Below are 22335 nucleotides of genomic sequence, written 5' to 3'. Positions count from 1 at the left end.
TTGGGTGTCTGAGGTCAGATTTGGACCCGGGTGATCCTGGCTCAAGGATCAATGCTCTGCCCACCACCCAGCCATCCCTACTATTATTAATATTTTATTTTATTTTGGGTCATTTTTTCCTTCTTTTTTTTGGTTTTTGCAGGGTAGTGGGGTTCGGGTGGCTTGCATGTCACAAGGCTGGGTGATTGTTGGGTGTACGGGGTCGGATGTGGGCTTGCTTGCTCATGGCTTCAGGACTGGTGCTCTGTCCATTGAGCCACCTGGCCATACCTACAATTATTACTATTATTTTTTTATTTTAATTTTTTTCTCTCCCCTTTACTTTATTGCTCAAGCGAGTCTAAATTTATGGGGGGAGGAGGTATTTTGTTTACTCTTAAACAAGAATATTTTATTAATGTATAAAAAAACCACATTATTTGTACAAAATGAGAATAAATATTAAATAAAATAAAGGAACACAATTGACAATAAGTGATTTAGATTGCTCCTAATTGCTAATATTTCTGAATTTGTGAGTTAATCACTTAGAGAGTCACAACTTCTTTAGTGACCTGTAAATATTTTATATCTTCATATCGGTCTAAATTCCTTTACAATAGGAGATAAATTAGGCACAGGAAAAAAAAAATACAACTCAATTTGTATGAAACTCTATCTCTGTCTGTCTGTCTTATAAATACAGGTACCTGTGCTTTTAAAAAAATATAAACACACACACACAATTTACTTCAATCTAAGTCAGTTATGTTATATTGCTTTTCCTGATAGGAAGTCAGTCTATGGCTCTACAGGGCCCTTCTTTCAAGTCTAAATCTATGAATATGAATGTTAAAGGTATTTCAGTATAAATATTGTTCTCTGATTTGAACCTAAGATTTACTATCTGATAACTCTACCTCTGAAAAGGCAGGTTACAAATCCATTTGCATATACATATCTCTTTTTCCAATTTGTATAGAAATGTATCTACACACTCAGTTTTTATATTCCAAAGATGTCAGGGGCTATTTTAGTTCCCAGAAACACTATTGAAACACAAATACCTAAACAGTCAACCTTTCCCACTCTTTTTTAACAGATAGCATTTAAGTTACAAAGGGAAATTTCCCTTAGAATCTCATGGAGCAGAGATATGAGATAATAAGTTTAAGGTTCAAATAAGACGAGGACTTCATCAAAATCACCTTGAAGTTCTTTTACTCCTATATCTATTACCTAAAATGGGGACCTTACAAAAGCATAGTATAATTTTCTGTCAAAAGGAATAATTTCTCAGACCAAGTAAAGAGCATTTTGAAATATCAAATCTTACATACAGAGCAAAAAGGCTTCCTTTTGAACTGGTTGTCTAGAGTTCTTGTATTTTTATTTTTTTGTCATAAAGATATGTAAAAGCAAATAGAGAAATTTCAGTACATAATATCTTGAGCTTCTTGATTCCCACTGCAGAAATCTCCATAATTATGGAGATTGTGGAGATTATACCCTAATACTAATTCTCCACTAAAACTGATGCAATTAAAAGATAGCACTGGTTCTAAATTAAAACCTCAAATTTGCATTTGAATGATAATAATTAGATTAGTCAATAAAACTTTCTCAAGTAAAATTTTATCTTTATTTTCTCTGCAAAATACTACAACAAAAAAGAGTAAAGGAATTTAATAATTTGCTTTTAGAGAGGGCTTTTTTTCCCCTTTGTCTTCAAAATATGGTAATATGTTCTTTTCTGAATTTAGGGAAATGGAATTATACATGTGAGAAAGTATAAACATATATATATATATAAAATACATGCATTTAAATGTTTGTGTGTGTCTCTATGTATGTGTATATGTGTGTGTGTGTGTGTGTGTGTGTGTGTGTGTGTGTGTGTGTGTGTACACATATAGCTGAAGAAAAATAGTTTCTATGCTAAGGGGTTAATTTATTACTTTTTTTTATATAGCCGATTAATTTCCCATCTTTGAAAGATAATCTACATTGAGGGGAAACTGTGTCAACATAGAAGAAAAACAAACTTTTCCATATTTAATGTTTTTGGTATGGACATGATTTCTAAAAATTAACACACTTTTTGTTAATTTGATTAAACAATGGCTTTAAATATTAATACTTGTCTATTGTCATTTAGAAAGTGGAGGCTGCAATTCTGTAGCCCTGCTGGACATATGCATGATTGTATGTAAGAAGATGCATTGTATAGTCTGCTTTCAGATGATTTTTAAATTGCTAATGAAGACCTAATATGGTATAAAAATTAGCTTTTTATTCCTCTAGCTTCTTATGGGGACATGTTATACAATTTTTTTTCAAAAACCTAAGAAGGTATCTATTTAGAATTATGAAAGGTATTGTACAATTTTAAAGTATTTGATCAGTGTACCTTTTCTTTCAAACACAAAACAGTCTAGTGTGTTTGGTCCAATATCTTATTTAAGAACATGTACTAGGATTTTATTTGCCTCTAAACAGCCTGTGATAACTATTCTTGTGAAGTTTAGTATCGCTGATATTTTTTCCCAGCTTCCAAAAATCATGGAAATTGCCCTCTTCTAAATCTGTAATGAATCCAGGTGAATTCAAACCAGATGTTTTGGAATAGTATTTCTGCTTCTGAATTTTCAGATACACTGTCTGAGATATAATGACCAGCCAGTACAGATTTTTTTTCTTCTTTTTAAGATTGAACAATAGTGGGTCAGGCTCCAAGCTAAATGTTTATTTTTCTAACTGTTTTATAGTGAAGTTTGGTTAAAAGACTTGGCACTGAGCTCTCTGGTTTAATTTGGAGTCTGACAGAAGTGCTGGCCTCAGTATGTCCATGTGTGTAATTTAGTTTCTGTGCTCCTGAAAGCCTATGGAAGATTAATGAATGGTGAGTCTCGGTGGCAGTTGTGAAGAGATTCAGGGTAGAGGAAACCAGCTACCATCTGTTCAAAATGTCTTTTACAGCTCTTTTAAGGAAAACAGTTATCAGCAGGAGATAAAGGCGTACAATGGTTTTAAATATTAATACTTTTCTGTTGTCACTTAGAAATGCGGAGGTTGTAATTCTGCAGCTCTCCTGGATGTGTATATGCATGATTGTATGTAAGTGGGCACATTGTCTATTCTGCTTTCAGAGACAATGATCAAATAGGAATGTGACGAATATTCCCACCTATTGGGAAACTCTGTTAGTATCCTCATTGCTCTAGTGTGGGATAGGCCAAAAGCCAAGCAGACTGTCAACTTTGTCTTCTCTGCCCATCACATTGATCATTCCTTTGTACATTAGACCCAAGATGTTGACCTCCTGCTTTGAAGTCATTCACCAGAGCACATGGGAATACCTAACTTTCCTTGCTACCACCAAGTTTTTGTTCATTCCCCTGAGACTCATTTATTTACCATCCAACATCAAGCACAATGCATAGCCCAAAGTAAGTGCTTAATAAACAAGTCCATTGACTCATTTGTTGATCTTTTAAAGTAGGAGAAGAAGCAATGAGATATACTGGAGAAAAAAAATATTAGCCCCTGTTCTGTCTATCTTGTAATCTTGGTTCATTGCTTAATTTCTCAAACTTTCTATTCTGTAAAATGGAGTAATCACAAATTCCTAAATCTAGAGAAAGAAATAAACTCAGAGGTTTTGTAGTTATTTCACAGATGAGGAAACTGAGGTCTAGAGAAGTTTCCACTTTTCCAAAGTTCCATAGGAAATAAGAACCAGAGTAAACACTCTCATCCTGTGCCTATAAATTCATCACAGTTTCCATCACCACGTGATTACCCTCATGAGACTGTTGTGAGAAAACTGCCTTAGGAACTTTAAAAAAGTATAGAAATGAGAGTAATTATTATTTTCCTCAAAGGGTTGTTGTCAGGCTCAAATGAAAAAATAGAGTTGAAAGTGCTTTGAAAACTGAAAAATATTATGCCTATTGGATGGAACTTTTTATTTTATTATACAACTGTCTCCAAACCTTTTTTAACATAGATGCATATAGTAATATTGCTTTAAAAGTCTTAATTGTTTCTAGAGAATGTCAGAGAGAAAATTTCAAATGGACAAATATCTGAGTTCCCACTAAATATTAAAGAAAATTCTCTCATACATACTCTGATGAATTTTTGTTAAGATGAGTACTTCCTCCACTAGTGCAATTCAAAGCCGTTTAAATTATGTCATTTTGTTAATATTGTTGAATTCCCCCCCCCCCCCCCCGCTTAAATCCTCAGCTACTGGTCCACGTAACTAGGAGCTTTCCTTTAGAAATCTTGTGATTTCCATGAATTCAAGTTGAACAAGCAGGCTTCATGTTGGTAAACCCTCATGGTCAGCCTATCTTCATGTCCTGATATACACGTCTTCTTTTATGCTGCTTTTCCTTTTTCAATTCATTGATGATTCATTATAACCTATTCATAAATAAATACTTCTCCATTATCCCTGCAATAATTATTCTTTGGACACTGGCATCCAGTGACTCACAGACAAATATCATCAAAAGATTACTGATGTTAAAAATAAGGGGAAAACTTGGAATAACAATAATAACAAACATTACTACATTTGCATTTAGCTGGAGAAAAATAGTTGCTATGCTAAAAGGTTAATTTAACTTTTTCAGAAAATATGGGGTTTAAAAACTGGGAGCATGCTATACAGCGGTGGTAGATTATTTTACTTGCATTTCCACTTTTTTGTACTTGTTGGCTTTGTGCTTATTGTTTCACATTTGTTACTGGTATATTGGGTTATGTTTTGCCATGTTCTGCCCAGAAATGGCTCAGAAAAGATTTTTGTACAGTGCTGAATTAAAGTTAAAAGTAATCCAGTTGCAAAAGTGAATGGAAATCATGCTGATGAAGTCTACTGGGGACAATTTGACATCAGCAAGAAAAGAGAAGGAACCAACTATAGGAGAATTTTGTACCTAGGTGAAAAGATCCTGGGATAATATCAAGATTGAGATAATTGTCAAGTCATTTAAGAAGTGTAGCATTTCAAATGACATAGATGGAATTGAGCACAAGGCAATATAGGAAGACATTGATTTGTCATCAAACACAGATGAGGACAAGCTAATGGCTGGGAGTTTTGACAGTGATGGAGAGTTGTATGAATTTTATGTTGAATAAAACTTGAATTGAATAACTTTATGTAATACTTTCTTTTTTTCAAATTTCAGACCCCAAAACTAAGGTGTTGGAACCTTACATGGGGAAATACAGTATATTGGACTTTGTGGTTTATGAAACACTTTTGAAAATTGTCTTATTTTCTCTTCAGAACTACCTTTTGAGAAAGAAGCTATGATTAGCACCATTTTACAGACTGGGGTTCTGAGCTAATAAGATCTTGCCCAAGATCACATAGTAAATTAAATGCTGGAGATTCATTTTTGAACTCAATTCTCCCTGACTCTAGATTCTGCTCCTCTCTTCTTCAAATGTTCAATTCTGTGTCTAAGCCAATAAAAGTTCTCAACCAGTTCTATGAATTTTCCATTCAATTGAACATCATCGTCTATATGAAAATCATTCCTCATCTACCTGTCCTGCTGCTAAGAATAACTAGGCTGAACTCTTTTGAGTGATTTGAATGAATGTAGAAATAAATGCATGAATAGCAATTATGAAATGCTGACGATGTGCAAAGCTCTGTATTGAGTTCTAGAGAAATAAATAAACACAAAGAAGATGTTAATCCTAAACTAGTATTAACCAGAATGGGGCACTTTTATCTTAGGGATGGGGAGTGGAGTCAATGGGGATTAGATTGACAAGTCCTTTGCAAGAACAATGGCATAATTGATTTGATCCCAGTTCTTTATTTAAGAACAAAAGTCAGGGGGATGGGGCAGAGCAGGTGGAGAATTGAGAGGTCATAGGACCATAAGAGCTGGGTGAGAGGCTTTGGATAATGTAACCAGAGAGGAAAGAATGAAGTAAAGTATGTCTGAGGTTTTCTTCAAACAGCATTCTGAAAGAGGTAATTACTGCCATTCAGTCCTATTTTCAATCTTGTCTGACTTTTCATGCTCTTATTTGGTGTTTTTGTAGCAAAGACATTGGAATGTTTTCCATTTCTTACTTGATCTCATTTACAGATAAAAAAAAAAAAAAATTGAGGCAGAAAGGGTTAGGGTCACACAACTAGTAACTGTTTGAGGCCAGATATGAACTCAGAAGTTTTTCTAACTCCAGGGTTGGCCCTCAGGAAAGCCAGTTTACAGGCTTATAGGGTCCTCTAAAGTATGTTCTCTGATATGTATTATTTTTTAGGAGGATCTAGAGGGGGAAGCAGGAAAGTAACTGGTGGTTATGATTCTTCTTAAGAAGGTTTGATGCCATCAGCCCAGTAATACTTCAAAATAAGATAGAAATATTTATATATTATATAATCTTATATATCTTATATCTATATTATATTATGTCTATGCAATATCTTATATAATATAGAAACAAGATAAAATTTCTAATGGCAGCCTAATCCATTAGGAACAACAACAAATGAACTATTTACTACTGTGGATTAATATTATAGCTCAGGTTCTTTTCTCCAAGGTAAATTGCTCACTTCATTCTTACAAGTGGTAGAAGTACCCAGAAAGATGGAGACACTGAAATGTATAGATCTGGTGCTATTCTCTTTGTCAGATCTTTGACCACTTCTTTACCTCTACCAGAAAGGTGAAAATAAAAGAAAAGCTTTGAACTATATTAAACACAAGAAACTTTTCCACTTGTTGATAGCTCTAACACAAGATTTAATAGGGGGAAAAGGGGTTCATATAGGTATAAAATGAAAATTTGAGATTATCTCTCAATTTTATTTTTTGTATTATATATTTTTTCTACTTATCACTAACATGTAATTCTTACATCACATTTTCTCTCTTTGATATGGCCCATTCAGTTTGTGGAGTTTTATTTTTGTTTTGTATTTGTTTTATTTTCAAGGTATAATGAAGAAAACCCTGTGTTCAGAGTCATAGGACTTTAGTTCTAATCATTACTATGTATAAAATGAATAAATTATACTATATGATATTTATCCCTTCTATGACTAATATTCTGAAATGCCTCTCTGATATTTTAAGTGGTTAACTTCCCTTTAACCCCTTGTGATCCATATCATTGTTAATTCTAACAAAGTGCTTCATAAACAATATTTTATAAACTTTGACTGAAACAAAGTGTGTCAGTAGAAATATGTGATAAAAAATGAACAGTTTACAAATTATGTTTGAGGAGAATTTAAACTGAAATTATAAGTATGGAAAGCAAATTGTTCTAATTATTTATTTTTGATGAATAGAAAGGTATTCTTATAATATTAGATATTCTATTCAATTTTTCTCTGAGAGTGATTAGAAGCAATTAAGAGGAAGCCTCTCCATTTCTAGAAATCAGACTTTTACAGTGTTTATCAGACTGTAATTGTCTCTGTAGGTCTAAAATACATGAGTACACACACACACACACACACACACACACACACACACACACACACACACACCGGGCTTTCTTTCAGCCCTCAGGCTGTCTATATTTATAGTTGATGATTATCCCATTTATTCACTGTTGGTTTTATCCTTTTAAGGAATCCTGCTATATTTACTGAACCCACTGTCTTAGTAAAAATGATTCAATGTTGACTCAAGTTAATTATCATATTCATTTGGGGGTTTTGACCTGGCTTCAATTTCGGGAAGCAAAATTCAGTCAAAACTCTGTGTAAATGGCTATCCCAAAAGATGAATTTCTAATCCAAATAGAAAAATAAATTGCTGCAAAACCTGATGCCCAAGACACTTGTTATTATTCCATAATGGAGAAACAACAGTTAGCATAAAAGAAAGGAAGTCATCAAGCATCTATCTTAATTGGAAAAAAATAACATTTTCTTAACATTGCTTTTCATGTAAGTTTTACAATTTTGGCATAAAGTTCTATAAATTCCATCCTTTAAAACAGAAATACAAATGAAAATGGAAGTCTAGTGGTAAAAGACAGTGGCTACATGAAGGAATAACTAATTGCTGTAATTGTTACTCTTTTAAGGGAGGTATATAGAGCAATTTATTAACATCCATTTTGTAAAAAAATTAATTCAGATTCATCATACTTTATATCTCATTCCACTAGAACTGATCCCCAAAATGGGCATTCTATTTCCAAAAACTGGAAACTTGGTGGGGTTTCCTCTGTTTTTTCTTTTACTTTTAGAACTGCTATTGAATTTAGATGTGTCTCTAGGGGTTTCAATGAGTTGTTGGTATTCCTGCTACTATGATCTGCCTTTTCAGGATTGAACCTGTCCTCTCCCTTGGGACCCTAGCAGAGTACTCTATTTTCTAGGTGTACTCCTTGGTTTTCTTGTCTACAAACAGCCTACCTGTCCTCTCATTGTTAGAACCTCAAAAGGAGATCAGTGACACTGAGTTCTTTGATAGATAATTTGTGAATGGTCACTAATAACTTAATAAGGTATCTATTCAAGGTACAGTTAAGTAAGAGAAACTTTAATCAAATAATTGCTTCTGGGTAATGGGAAAGGAATTTTAGATAATTTCTCATGACTTTACATAGATATCTACTGATATCAAACACTGAAGTATACAATAAGGATTAGAGATTGTTTCTGTAATCTCATTGGCATAGGGAACTCTAGATGAATAAATTTCCTCTATCATTCAGGTAAACCCTTCTCTGCAGTATATAGGATTAGAGATTTTCAGGATGACTTGCCCAGGGTCACATAACAATTTAATGTCAGAGGCAAGATTAGAACTCAGATCTTCCTTGATGTAAAGGGCACATCTCTATTCATGATGTCACACTGTACTTCATGACTTATAAATATATATATGGTTGGTGTATAGTGGTACTTAAATCCTTACCTCCAAACCAAATACACACACACACACACACACACACACACACACACACACACACACACCCCATAAGCACTAACAATTATTGAATCTTTGGAAGGGACCATAGAAGTCACATATTGCAATCTTACTTCAGCAAGATTCCTCCTCCTGCACAGCATTTCTCTCCCAGTATTACACAGCTAACAGAACACATCCAGGAAGCATCTTCTGGTTCAAACAGATCCATTACTAGAAGGGCATTTCCCACCCCCCCAACCCATTTACATCAAGCTTGAATTTACTGAGGCAAACTCCTTCCATTGCCCCTAGTCTTCCTTTCCACATGAGATATATTTAATCCTTATAGGTGTCAAATATTCAAATATTCAGAGATATCTACCATAAATCCATAACTTAGATCTTCAGTCAACCTCCACATACCGATCTTTATGTAATAGGCCCTAGTTGTCTTCCTCTATGATTTTCAGTTTATCAGTGAACCTAAAAATGTGATGCCCAGCTCATTCCAGATGTGATCTGAATAGGGGCAGAGTTCAGAAAACTCTCATCTATATTCTTGAATGGCATGCCTCTCTTTGCAGTACTTACGATTTTTCTTAACTTTGTGCATTTGTATATCACACTATTGCTTCTTTTTAAAAAAAAATTATGGCAGTGGGGTTTCAAGATCACTCAGCTAGGCAATTATCAAGTATCTCAGGTTGGACTTGAATTCAGATCCTCCTGACTCCAGGGCCAGTGCTCTATCCACTGCACTATCTAACTGCCCCCACACTATTGGATCTCACTGAGTTTCTGGTCTCCTTAAAAACTCCTGATCTTTTTTAATAAACAAACAAATTTCATGCAATGTCTCCTCCCCTCCATCTTATATTTGTTAACTAGATTTTTTGAACCCAATTACAATATTTCAACCTTTTCAATTAGATCTCTACCAATGATGTCTACTCTGCAATGGAATTTTATCATTCTTCCAAGCTCTGTGATAGCTGAAGATTTCCTAAGTATGACCTAACTGCTTTTAACCAGATCATTGATAAAATGTTCAACAGGAAAGTATCAAGAGCAAATCCCTAAGGCACTGAAGAGATTTTCTTCCAGGTTGACATTCTTTTTTTTGGAAAATCACTTGTCTGTTACCTACCCATCTCTAATTCTGAAGAACCTCCTTGATCTTTCAAAGATCACTGATAGTGACCCAGCAATCACAAATGCCAATTCTTTGAGGAGAGGAGATGTAATTACTAAGCCACTTTCCTGTGACCTTTCAAAATTGTAGAATTAAAATATATCAAATTTTATATGCTACTTTAAGATTTACAAAGTGGAGTCTGGCTGAAGATATCAGAGTGAGAGGATTGAAGGGAATGTGGCTTTTCACCTCATCTTCCTTCCTCTGCTTCCCCTTATCTCTGAAATGAAACTCAAGAGAAATAACTGAATCAGAATATCAGAAATGGAGAGAGAGAAAAGAAAAAAAGAGAAATAAAAAAGAAAAATGAACCAGAGTGTCAATAAATAAAAAGTGTATAATTAATGAAGCAGCTAAATTACCCAAAACAATTGGAGAAAGAAAAGAAAACCATTCCATACACCTTTGGATGAATCCTCAGATGCATAAATGATAAATAGTCAGATAATTTTTATGTGTGCATAATGTTTGGGTACATATATATATATATATATATATATATATATATATATATATATATATATATATATATATATATGACATAAGTATTTAAGCATTATTGGGCAATGAAAGCCCTATCTCTCCACATATTCTCTCCTTAGAACACTTGTAGGATGCTAATAATCTGTAAATTCACTCTCCAGCTCTTCATTCTGCAAACATGCAGACCATAAATACCTATATTCAAAGAATGAGAATCTCATTGACTAGTCTCTCCATAATATCTTTTAATGTATATAAAAGTATGATCCTATTTTTTATTTTTTTAAAGTAGTTGATTTTGTAAATGGGATCAGTTTCTTAATTTAAAAAAAAAACGTAAGAGTTAGAATCAATAAGGTTCAGCAAGAGAGGCTTACTATAGTCAAAACAGGAATGTAAAATAATATAAATAGATTGTCAGAACTATATAGTAAATAGCTAAAGAAACCAAGACAGAATTGTAAAAATCTTTAGAATTAAGGTCTATACAATTCTCTAACCAAACTGAAATGTAGAGTTGTTAAATTATGGAGAAAAAGACCTCTTTTGCTTCCAACCTTAGTTTAAATTGTCTTCTCCATAAACTTCTCAGAAATATTATTGTCGACATTGGTTTGTCCCCATTCTGAACTCCTCTATCTCTAATAATCTGTACCACACATTTAGGAATTTAATTTTGCCTGAACTTGAGAAAGTACAGTACTGAGGAAAAGATGGACTTTAAAGTCTTTAGCTACAAATTCTAATGTCCCATTACTGAAGACTCTTGCTTCATCAAGTACTTATTCTAATGACAATATCAAGAATCATAGTCAATCTATAAGCATTTATGAAGTCCTTTCTGATTGACTCTGTGGAGGGAGTGCTGAACTTGGAGTCAGAAAGACTCCTTTTCTCCCCTGAGTTCAAATCCATCTCAGATACTTACTGTGTGACTGGATAAGTCACTTAACCTTATTTGCCTCAGTTTTCTCAACTGTCAAATAAGTTAGAAAAGAAAATAGCAAACCACTCCAGTATCTTTGCCAAGATAACTTTAAATGAAGTCTTGTTTTTAAGGTTTTTGCAAGGCAAATGGGGTTAAGTAGCTTACCCAAGGCCACACAGCTAGGTAATTATTAAGTGTCTGAGACCAGATTTGAACCCAGGTACTCCTGACTCCAGGGCCAGTGCTTTATCCACTGCCCCTAAATGAAGTCTTTAAGACTCACCCATGACTCAAGTGACTAAACAACAAAACTTTCAGTTTTATACTAGGCCCTTTACTAAGCTTTGCAGAGAGCTTCCATTGTAAGGGGGCCAGGGAGGGAAGAAGGAACATGTCCTCTATAAGAATATATGTAATATGTAAAAATTTATGATTAGTTTTAGGAGGAAGAGCACCATCGGCTGGGGAATGAAGGAAGTGCCACTTGAGCTGTCTTCAGTGTCTCTAAGATATGGAGAAAAGGAGGGATTACAATCCAAGCAAGACAAGAACCAGGACAAAGATCCAAGGATGGGAGTTAGATCACTGTATTAAAGAGCCATGAGTAGGCTAGATTATAGTTCAAAAAGAGATGTATTCCTTGTGAAAACTGATGAATTTGGGGTGGCTAGGTGGTACAGTGGAGTCCTGGAGTCGGGACTACCTGAGTTCAAATCCGCCCTCAGACACTTAATAATTACCTAGTTGTGTGATCTTGGGCAAGTGACTAAACCACATTGCCTTGCAAAAACTAAAAAAACAAAAAACAAAAAACAAATTGGAGAAGTAGCAGGGATCTGAGTGGTGAACAAGAATTTATATTTGATGCCACAGATATTAAAGAATCATTAGAGTTGGGTGTGTGTGTGTGTGACATGATCAAGTTTGTACTTTAAGAAAATCACATTAACAACTATGTAGAGAATAGTTTGTGATAGAGAACCTTAAAGTAGGGAGACCCAAGAATAGACTCTTACAGCAACAACACAAACAGCATCAGCAATCTTGTGTCAGACAATATCATGACCTTAAGAAGCAGGAAGGCAATGGAAGACATTTTAAGTCTTTGCATTCACTCCCTGATACCATCTGAATATGTTGACCCCAATACCCTAGGAAATAGACTTCCCAGTAAAAAGACAAGGGCAACAAATCAGAATCTCTCCAAAGTTCACTGATTTCCCAAGACTTTGAAATCCCAGTTGAAATCAACAAAATGTAAGATCCTTTCTCCCCAAACTCCCCAGAGGTGCTTTGGGGTACTAGACTCAGTTGATTTTTGGCTGAATCTGTACTGCCCTCTCCTGGTAGAGTCGTTCCATGAAGTGTCCAGTTCATTTCTCTATTGCTTTCAGCCCCAATAACCAAATATTTTCTTCCCCTTTTTGGTTTATTCATTATATGGTGCCTTGCATCTACATTCTAATGAAATTGCCTCTGTTTCCAGATATGTCTGTTCCTTCCTTTCCTCCTCCTGCACCCAATAGTCTAGTAGTTTTCTTTTGCTCAGAAATTCATTATCTTTTGGTTGAGACCTCAACCTTTACCTTTGAGACAAAATAAAAATAAAAACGTCAAAGGGTACAAATAACCAAAATGGGGCCCTCATTTAATAGAATAAAGAAAGAACTTTCCCTGAAGTACAACATATTTCTATTAATGCTATACTCCAAGGTCATTTACTTCAACCACCTAATTTTACAAATGAGGAAAGAAAGGCTCAGAGAGATTATGCAACTTTTCCATATTATTAACAGGACTATTCTGTTTTGGGCATGAAAGATAAATTTGTTGATTTCAAAGTTTGCTGACTCCAATATTTGGTATCATACCTGGCAGAGAATAAATTCTTAATAAATTATCTTTTCATCATTCCTTTAATATATGTATTATTATTATTAAATTTATTTTCATTAATATGTTCATCTATTTCAAATCTTGTGTTCTTTCTACTAAGAATTAGGCTGCAGTTACTTTTTAAAATATTATATCCAAGATGTACCAGTCAATATTATATATATTCACTGGCCAGACATAATGGTAAGTGCTTTTATAAGTAATATCTCATTTGATCATCACAATAATCCATTGAGGTAGGTTCCATCATTCATATTTTGTCTACGAAGAAAGAGAGAAAATCAAAAGTTAAGTGACTAGGTCAGGATCATATAAGTATGAAGTGTCTGAGGCTAGATTTGAATTTATGATTTTTTTGAATTCACTACAAGGGCTCTATCTCCAGAAACACCATCCAGCTCATTACCCATTCACTATAAGGAATCATTGGCTTTTCTCTTTTGAAAAAAAACCCATATTTCCAACCTTAGAAATTAATTAAAATGCTTTGTATAAAAAGTACTGTTAGGAATTTTTCTCACTCAAATGCAGAATTCATAAATTAATTAAATATTTTATTTTTAAACATTTGGCAAATTAAAAGGAAAGGATTCATTTTCCATGTAGAAATCCATCATTTTACTATGAAATAGTTGGTAAATGCATAAATAGGATTTTAAAAATTATGACAAGAGATATAGACCTTTTTTCTGAGTTTGCCTCAGTTTGGTTTTACACTCTGTCCTTCGGGAAATAACTGCAAGGATGCTTTTCACACCTGAATGAAGAAATGAATTCCAAGCTGATAGTTATGCATAGTTGTCATTAACATTTCAAAAAGGTATAAAATGCCTCAAGAATTCATTTGCTTTGTGTAAAAGGCTGTGCATTTTTTTTTTTGGTGGCAATGAAGCACAATTTGGATCTATGTGGAAGCAGGGGAGGCATTTCTTAGTATTCCCTGGAATTGACTGGTTCCCCCAAGGAGGTGTTACCCAAGATATTTTTTTCCTCCTTCTGGTGTGGAAAATGCAACTATTTGATTTACAAATCCCTTTTAACTAGTTTGTTTGTAATGGTTATACAAATAAACAGGGCAAAAAGTAGAAACAGAAAAAAAAATAGGCTTCAGGCATTCAATTAACAAAATACCTTTTTTGTTTTTGCTCTTTATTTCATGTGTGATAATTGAAAAGTACATGGTGTTAAAGGACGAAAATTATGAACTAGGAGTTAAGATGGAGAAATGGAAAAAAAAGAGCATTTCTTCAAATCATAAATTTGCATAAGTGAAAAAGAAGATTCTGGTCAGGAAGTGACCTCTGTATTCCATACTCCTATGAGAGTAAAACAAAGTGAGGACTCTCCCCAGTATATTGGGTTTTCTGTGATGAACTTAGGGGAGAGAAGACAAGGACTAGCGTTGGACAGGACAGGTGTGTGTGGATGATTTGGAGTAGTAAGCTGCATGGCTGGAAGGAACATTCCCATCAATGGATTCCCAAATCCAGTTGGATATTTGAGTATAGTTTTTGGCTAGAACAGAATTGTATTACCTTAAGGTCTCATATGATGTCTTGCTCTTATCTAAAATGTATCTAACACATGATTTATAATGTAGGCATATAATATATGCTGAATAAACATTTATTTAATTGAATAATATCCTCTGACAGTATCTTCGTTCTTCAGGAATTTATAATTTTGAGGATAAACACTTTTTCCAGATGTTGGATTTCCTTGGGCCTCCTGTCTAGTTTCCTAAGAGATCAAGAGAAAGCATGTGTTATGTTATTAATTTAGGAGCTTTTAAACCCAATTTCACATTTCCCATTCATTAAGAAAATATAGTCTAGATAAATCACAATAAATTGGGAATAGAACTTTCTTTTTGACTGATTACTCAGAATTTTAGAATTTAGTTATCAATAGGGAGAAGCCAAGTGGGGAAAAATATACCAAATGAAGATTTGTATTATCATGGCACATTTTGTAAAAATCTGAATTATACAGCTTGTCTATAAATATTGATTAAATTAACCTAATTGCTAGATATCGCCAATTACTTTAGACTCAGAATTTATGATTAAAATGTGAAATCAGGGTGAAGTGAAATACTCATGCAACTGACTAATTGGAGAACATTCTAATTCATAATTCTGATTCTGTCATTAGGAGGAGACTATTTTCACTTAATGCTCATGCTTACTGACCTACAAAAGGCTACAGGTATATTCCAATAAGAACACATAATTTCTAGAAAATTTCAAAACAATGCATGATACAAATATATATAGTTTACAGTTAGAAATTTATCATCATTCCTAAGAACTGATTTTTAAACAATTTTTATTATTTAAATAAAAAGACATAGAGGTAACCTCTTTTAGGAGTGATCAGCTAGGAATCAGAATTCTTAGGTTCCAGAGATGGCTGTATGATTTGCTAGCTTCGTGACTTTGGGAAAGTTACCATTCATTCATGCATAAAATAAGGGAAGTAATACTAACCTCCTATTAGAAAAGGTACTCATTTGATTTGTGCTTCTCCCATCTATCAGTCATGATTTTTTAATCTTTGATTTAGAATTGGAAACAGGGAAAGATTCTTGCCCAAGGTCATAATTTTACAGATGAGAATACTAAGACTTGCTTAAGGTCAATTAGAACATAAGCTGCTGAGCCGAGATTTTAATCCTGGTCTTTTTAAGTCATATTTTCAATTCCATGATCTGAAATAGTTTATTATATTAGAAATTTCATAGTAGTCTTATTTGGGGGGGGCAAGATAATTAACTCAATATCATGTGATATTGGTCCAATTTTAAATCATTTTCAATATCATAATTTGATATCACGTAATTGTATTATATTATCTCCTCCTACTAAATTATAAGACTTACTTCTCTGCTTAATTGTGGGGGGGTTCTATTAAAAAATACATTTGCCAGATTAATATTCTAACAAAAACCTATGGTTGACTCTGACATTATGATATGTGCTATCCTTTCATAACCTGGTATCTGGTATCATATTGGGAGTTACTCAGAGGAATGACCTTTCCTATTTTCAGGGTTAGGAGCATTATTGAACTCCCAGCCAATTGTTAGCCAGTTCTGCTCTCTAACCAGGAGAATAAGCTATTTCATAACTATATTTCCAAGTTCAGAATTACTGTGAATGGAGGGCCATTTTTTATATATCTGCCCTTTAGACAAGAGCCTAAGAGTAACCAGCTGTTATACATGTAAATTCAAATCATGACCTTTTAAAATCTATAAACATTGCAATAGGAAAAGTAAGAGTTTTTTCAATCTTTGAGAAATCAAAAATTGTTCTTAACTGTGATAAAATATTAATTCCTATGTTGAAATCAAACTGAAGACATTTTTATTCACCAGAAATAATTTCCAGAAAGTTATGAATTTATAACACTGCAGATTATAATTAAAGTTGTCCTTCAAACTTAAGTACTATCATTTATCAAGAAACTTAAATGAATATGTGGGGGTTGATGGAACTTTGTCAAACAAATATCAGAGATTAAAAGTTGTGAAGGATTTTACAGAGTGAAGAAAGTTCTAATATTAAATTTTGTATTTATAGGGCACCTTTATACCCCAAGTTCTCTGAATTTTTCATATATATCACTCTTGTTATAAGGACAATCAATTTTTCCCATTGTACAGAACATAAAACTAGAGGCTAAAAAGTGAAGTTCCATTAATATTTTCATTATAGAAAGCCTGGGTGATCATCTGATTAATAATGGAGGCTTGGTTGTAGAGGGAAAGAATCTGATCTGGAAGTAAAATTGGTACTAAATTGTTCATTAATGATTTTCAAAAAAGGATGACAAGATAGAAGAAAGAGAAATAGATATATTTAAAACATTTGATAAGTGTTCATTAAATTGTTTTTATGCATTTTAGAGCTTTTGCACGTGTATGACACAATTAGGTAGCATAATGGATAGAATTCTGGATCTAGAATCAAGAAGATGTTTTGAATTCTATCCTCAGATATTTTATTCACAGTGTAATCCTGATGAAGTCATTTGACAACATCTATATACCTCAGTTTCCTCAACTGTAAAAGGGTGTGACATAATGGCATTTGCTACAAAGAGCAAATGAGATAATACCTGTTAATTGATAGGTAGTTTGAACTAAAATAAAATTGAAGTTAGACCAGATGATTCATTGGTTACCTTCTGCCTCTAAATCTCTGATCTACTTTCTACATCTCTGCTTATGTAAAAAATATCTTACCTTTAGACCAAGTACTGGAATGCTTGTAGCATCCTTATTTTAAGTTTGAAGCAAGCACAGATTGGTCTCCTTTCTTCTTTTTCTCACATGCAAAGAGCACACACACACACACACACACACACACACACGCCCCCTCACAGAGTAAACTGTGTATATTGTGACTACAACCATGAGTAGTTGTTGCTATATTAGTTTTTCTCTTCTATTTGTAGAGTGATTTCAGTTGCAAGTAATTTGTCAGTTTTAGTTCACTCAATCTTTTTCATTTTTTCCAACAAGTTGATTTGCATGGCAAGTATAGTTATAATGGAAGCTAAAAAGAATTTTCTCACCATACCTACCATGCTATTTAAAAGTAAAGTCCTAGAGGTGACTAAAAAATGAACCAACCTAATTATTATATTAGAGAAGTTTAAAAGTTTCCTTCATAATTTATATTAGAACTTACATCAAGAGGCATCAGATGGCATCAGAAGAAGGAAAGTGAACAAAAAGTAACAGAACAGTGATAGCTGATATCTTTTTAAACACAGATATACACCCTGATTAATCACAGATTAATAAAAAACAGAATATGTAAACCAAACTTTTAAAAAGTAGCTTAAATATTAGTCAAATTGTATATTATGATTGTTATATGAAACCAGTAGACATTTTAAAGAATTTCAAGACTCAGTGGAGCTGTCCATCTTGTCAAATACAAGCTCTGAAATAGGTATCTAATATGTTTTTATTTAATAAACAAACATTTTACAAAAATAGTCAGGAAGAGCTTAGATATAAACTTACACATTACACCATATACTAAGATAAATAGGTATGTGATTTATATATAAAGAGTGATGCCATAAGCAAATTTACTGATAAGATCTATGGATAGGGAAAGAATTCATGACAAATAAAATATATAGAGGTAAACAGGAGGTAACAAATAATTTTGATTATATTAAACTAAATAAAGATTTTTTTCATAAACAAAACCAGATATTTACCAAAATTAAAAGAAAAACAAGAACTAATAGTGAAGGAATTATTAAATGTTTCTCTCATAAAAGTCTCATTTCTTAAGCATATAGAGAACTGAACCAAATTAATAAAAATAAAATTAATCCTAACTGATAAATGGTCAAAAGATATAAATAGGAATTTTTCAGAGAAAGAAATAAAAACTGTCAATAATCATATTAATACATAGTCTAAATCACTGATAATTAGAAAAATTCACAATAAAACAGCTCTATTAAACTATTTAGAAAAGTAGACAAAGCAGGAGTCTTACAAATTCCTTTTATGACACAATATTCACATCTGAAACCCAAACCAGGAAGAATGAAAACTAAGAAAGAAAATGATAAATGAATTTACTTAATGCATATTGTTACAAACATTTTAAATAAAATATTAGCAAAGAGATTTCTGCAATTTATCCAAGGGATAATACTATAGTGTTAAATATTAGGGCTGGTTCAATATTAGGAAAACATTCAGCATAATTGATAATATCAATATCATAACTAACAGAAATCAAATGAATATCTCAATAGATGCTGAAAAAAGCTTTTGACAAAAATAAAGCTCTCATTCCTGTAAAAAATACTAGAGATTGTTAGGAACTCTTGTGTATGGGAGCATTGTAAATTATCTTCACCTGGTGTCCTTGAACACCAGAATCTTATCTTACTAAATGTCAAGGGAGTGGGAGTGGATTAGGGTTTGGAAAGGTATTTAAGCATTGGTGTTCTGGTAAATAAATGGAGCTCTTGGAGAATCTGTCTTCCTTGTCTCCCCCTCCTCCAAGGTTCACCTGAAGAGAGAAGAATTTATGACCAAACAACAGATAGACAACATTATGAAATGCCAGATGGATAATTTTGATTATATTAAATTAAAAAGGGTTTGCACTAACAAAACCAGTGCAACCAAAATTAGAAGAAAAGCAAAAAACTGAGAAAGAACTTTGTCAGTGTTTCTGATACAGATAAAAATATATAGAAAATTGAGTCAAATTTATAAGAATAATAGCCATTTCTCAGTTGGATAGAGAGTTAAAGCATATGAATAGGCAATTTTCAGATGAAGAAACTAATTACAGTCAATAGAAAAAATGCTCTAAATCACCATTAGAGGCATGTAAATTAAAACAACACTTATGTATCTTCTCAGTCCTATCAGATGGACTAATATGAAAGAAAAAGGAAATGAGAAATGTTAGAGGGGATGTGGAAAAACTAGGACACTAATTGTACTGTTAGTGGAATTTTGAACTCATCCAACTATTCTGGAAATCAATTTGAAATTATGCCCAAAGGATTATAAAACTGAGTAAACCCTTTGATTTAGCTACCACTACTAGGTCTGTACTCCAAGGAAATCAAAAAAAAAAAAAGGGGAAAAAACCCCACATTACAAAAATACTCTTCGTCATTCTTTTTTGTGGCGGCAAAGAATTAGAAATTGATGAAATTCCCATCAATTGGGGAATAAGTGAACAAGTTGTGGCATATGAAAGCAATGGGAAGTTATTGTTCTGTAAGAAATAATGAGCAGACAGGTTTCAGAAAATCTTAGACTTACATGAACTGATGCTATGTGAAGTGAGCAGAACCAGAAAAACATTGTACATAATAAAGCAAAATTGTGTGATGGTCAACTATAGTGATCAAAGACAATTCAAAAAGACTTGTGATGGAAAATGTCATTCACATCCAAAGAAAGTGTATGAATACAGATGAAAGCACATCATTTTCAATTTTTTCAATTTGTTTTTATTTTTATTTCTCATAGTATTTCCACTGTATTCTGATTTTTATTTCCCAACATGACATGTGAAAATATGTATAATATGATTGTGCATGGGGAATAATTTCAGAAATAACTGATAAGACTTATGAAAAGTAAAATGAATATGATGCTGGGGAAGATGAGGAGAATTTGAATGTAACAGAAAGAATTTAGGTGGAGAGGTAAATTGACTTTTGAGATGTAAATTGACTTGAAGTAGGGAATTATGATTGTAACAGAAATAATTGTAATCTTGGGTGGGGGCCCTCCCCATTCTTAAAGTACCATTGTTTAATATAAAATTTGTATCCTGATCTCCTTAGGCTTTACCTTGTACCTAATTCCAGGTAGAGTATAGGGGAAGGGAGTTCACATTTTGCCCTCTGGATGAGAGGCAAGACATAAAAACCTGAGCTGACTCCAGTACAGGACTGGCTCAGTCTTTGACTATAGACCAGCCAAGGCTGCTTGGCTGTTTTTTTTTTCCCTCTAGCCCTTCCTATGTCTTGTAACCTTTTAAATAAATTTTTGTCTTATTTCCACCCATGCTTTCCCAGTCTGAATAATGATTCCTCATAGGCAGGATTGAATCCAGGTAGCTGGCAGCTACAAGAAGAATCAGGAGAACATATTACATAGTAACAATGATATTGGAAAGATAATCAACTATGAAAGATATTGTAACTTTGATCAGTGCAATGATCCACTACCACTCCAAAGGACTCATAATGAAAATGCTATACAGAAAGAAAACTTATGAACTCAGAATAAGTTGGAGCATATTCTTCCTGTCTTTAGTTTTCTTGCTTTTTTTTTAAGAACATGACTAATGTAAAAAAATATTATATGACTTTATATTGATAATGAATATCATAGTTTTTAGCCTTCTCAGTGGTTAAATGGTTGGTTTAGTATGAATGAAATAATTTTAGAACTGAAAATAAAGTTTTTATTAAAAAAAGATAAAAGGACCAAACATAAACCAAATTGTCCACTAAATGTTAGCTGTACTTGTTTTGTTTCAAATGATTCATGCACAAGTTCAATTATAAAAGAACAAAGATTAGCAAATTACTCTGCTTATCTTTCTAAAAATTTAGGCTGTTTTTGTATTAGAATTGTTGGGCCCTAATTGGCTCAACGCGCATGTAAATAGCAAGTGTTTCTGTTTTGACCAGAAAACTTGAGGATCTTTTCCTCCCAGTTTTGATTTTTTTTGGGCTGGGGGGGGGGGCTATGTAAAAGTGACCATTCTTTTTTTTTTAAGAATTTATTTATTTTGAGTTTTACAATTATCCCCCCATTCTTGCTTCCCTACCCCCCTACCCCCTATAGAAGGTATTCAGTTAGTCTTTACATTGGTTCCATGTTATACATTGATCTCAGTTGAATGTGATGACAGGGAAATCATAGTCTTAACAAAGAGAAATAAAGTATGACATATAAAATTACATAATAATATAACACTTTTTTTTCCTATTTTGACAGTAATAGTCTTTGGTCTTTGTTCAAAGTCCATAATTCTTTCTCTGGATACAGATGGTATTCTCCATTGCAGATAACCCAAAATTGTCCCTGGTTGTTGCACTGAAGGGATGGGCAAGTTCATCAGGTTTGATCTTCATCCCCATGTTGCTGTTAGGGTGTACAATGTTTTCCTGGTTCTGCTCATCTCACTCAGCATGAAGTCATGCAAATCTTTCCAGGCTTCCCTGAATTCCCATCCCTCTTAGTTTCTAATAGAACAATAGTGTTCCATGACATACATATACCACAGTTTGTTAAACTATTCCCCAATTGAAGGACATTCAATTAATTTCCAATTTTTTACAAGTGATGTTTTTACTCTTTTTCATCATCTCTTCAGGGTATAGAGCCAGGAGTGGTATTGCTGGGCCAAAAGGCAGGC

The sequence above is a fragment of the Macrotis lagotis genome, chromosome 6 (assembly GCF_037893015.1).
Source record: "Macrotis lagotis isolate mMagLag1 chromosome 6, bilby.v1.9.chrom.fasta, whole genome shotgun sequence".
In the NCBI taxonomy this organism is placed as follows: Eukaryota; Metazoa; Chordata; class Mammalia; order Peramelemorphia; family Peramelidae; genus Macrotis; species Macrotis lagotis.
This window is presented reverse-complemented; position numbering follows the sequence as displayed.